Source organism: Arachis duranensis, chromosome 4 (assembly GCF_000817695.3).
Source record: "Arachis duranensis cultivar V14167 chromosome 4, aradu.V14167.gnm2.J7QH, whole genome shotgun sequence".
NCBI lineage: Eukaryota > Viridiplantae > Streptophyta > Magnoliopsida > Fabales > Fabaceae > Arachis > Arachis duranensis.
The window spans coordinates 68162008-68164592 of record NC_029775.3 but is presented as its reverse complement, the minus strand read 5'-3'; positions in this window follow the sequence as shown (position 1 = coordinate 68164592).

Genomic DNA, 2585 nt, shown 5'->3' with positions numbered 1-2585 from the left:
TGAAGATTCAGGAGATGCCGAACCGCCACCTGAATCCAGAGTTGTGGAGAATTCCGTCAAGGATGTTACAATTAATGCTCAAGAGGATGTTGCGTAGCCTCCAATGCAGATATCTTATGAAGAACTGGACCGAGTAACTCAAGACGCATGTTTCCTTGATAATGATAGTCACCAGTCAAGTCCTCCTAGTGATGAACTTGCACCCACAAGTGAATTCTTTGAGACAGAAGAATCATCCCCAAGTAAATATGAAGACGATGCAGAGGTCGACTTTTCTCAACCTCCTAATTATGACTCAAGTGATGAGGAAGATATGGAAGACTTCGACCAGGACATGGCTGGAATGGAAAAGGTTTGCAAGGAAGTGGAGGAATTCACTGAAGACCACAAGGGAGTAGAGCTTGCAGAACCACTGAAAACACCTATCCCAAGGCCACTACCACCCAATACAAACCTCAAGTGGGTAAAATCCTTAGCTTTTATCTTTACTTTTCCACTTGAATATGGTCTACTTGAAACAAATGGCCAGCTTAGAGCTCTTTGCGACTTTAAGAGTAAAAGGGAATTAACTCACACTCAGAATTGGTATGCAAGATTCAATAAGGTTTCACACTTCAATTTGAGGTGCAAGGATTGGTGTCAAGCTCAATTGAAAGGATCTCTGAAGCTGATTGGTCACTGCAGTGAGAATTCAGACTACTCACCACCCGGCTGGAAAAATGCAGATCAAGACAAAGATGGGTGTAAAAGTAGAGTTTGGGATCCGGGAATCTATTCTAACATTCAACATCCCGGGACCCTGGAAACCTGTTTGAAACTGCTCAAAGGTTTTATGTGCCTTGTTTGGGACCCCATAGGATGTTGGCACTCCAAGCACTGGTGGAGATTTTAGGATGAGTTCAAGCAGAAGCCACCATAACAAGGAGCTCGCCAAATGTCCAACTTAAGGACTTTAACTAAGTGCTGGGTGGGAGACAACCCACCATGGTATGATCGTTCTCTTTTTAGTTTTAATTTTAGTTTGTTTTTGAATTTTTATTGAACCTGCAATTTTTGCATGACATTCATTGCATTTTGCATTCTGCATACTGCATAAAAATAATAATAATAATAATAATACCACGCACGCGACGCGTCCACGTCACAAGTGCATTGGGAAGATATCAAATTGAACAGAGAGTCACACGAAAGCGTGGCTGGAGGTGTGCCTTCGGCACAAATTGATCCACGCGACCGCGTCGCTGACGCGTCCGCGCCATGTGGGAAAAATGTCTCCCATGCGTCCGCGTCACCCACATGAATGCGTGCCTCAAAGTCGACGTAAAAAAGGTGTATGGCCGAAAGTTGCGCTAGAATTAGGCTGGACTCGTGCTAGCAGCACAAGCCCTGCCACGCGAACGCGTGCCCCATGCGTCCGCGTCAATCCCCATTATATGGCCTATCACGCAATCGAGTCACCCATGCAGCCGCGTCACCCAAAATGTTGGCAAAATGAGTTTCAAATAGAAAGTTGTGCGAGCGCGCGGCTGCCCTCGCGCTAATAGCACGAATTCACTCACGCGACCGCGTGCCCCACGCGGCCGCGTCACTTGACAATAGCACCAACCGTGCGAACGCGTCACTCACGCGTTCGCGTCGCCTGCGCCGCACAGCTTATCCAGATCAACCAAGATATCTTCTTTTTTCTTCCCCAAATCTAAATCTTTTCTTTCCCTTCTTATTTCTTTCTTCCTTCCTTTCTTTTTCTTTCTTTTTTCTTTTAATTGGTGTTGGAAATTTATTTGGGTCATTATTTCCCATATTTTGCTTATGGATTATTTAGGATTTGTTTAAACAATTATATATTATTATAAGGGTGCTTGCATGTTCTAATTAATATTTTCCCTATCTTATTTACTATGCATGCTATGTGTTTGTGAAAAAGCCCGTATGGCATCATGCACTTTTCTACATTATTCTATTCTACTATCCAATGCTTGCTTTTCACAAATTCCCTTTACTATTTTATTAATTAAATATAATTGTTAATACAAACGTTATTGTTAGTTTCTCACGACTAATAATACATTAAGGCTTTTGATACTTGATCTATGCTACTCATGCCCTTGCCGGCATGCTAATAAACATCTTGCATCCAATACTCCCTATGCCTTGCTATATTTTCATTGATGAACTTATCACATGGAATCACGACCATGTCTTTCATTCACTATTTTCCTTACTTGGCATAATTATCACTCGTACCACCCTCCTCTTTGATCTATCCCTTTGACTTCATGTCCCTTTCTCTTCTCCCTTTTTCAGGCTGGCCAACAGAAAAAGTAAAGAGAAAGACTCTATAACGAGCACCGGTTGAGGAACCACAACCCCCGCCACCGGCACATCTTTGCATGCACCGAGGACAGTGCAATCTTTAAGTGTGGGGAGGTCGATACCGATCTCCACGGGTAAGTTAGTCCCTTTTCAACACCAATTTTTATTTTTCACTGTTGCATTTGCATATTTGATTGCATATTTTCTTGATTTTGTGCATATTTTACCACTTGTTTGAAGTAATATTTTCTTTTTCAAGAAAACTTTTTATA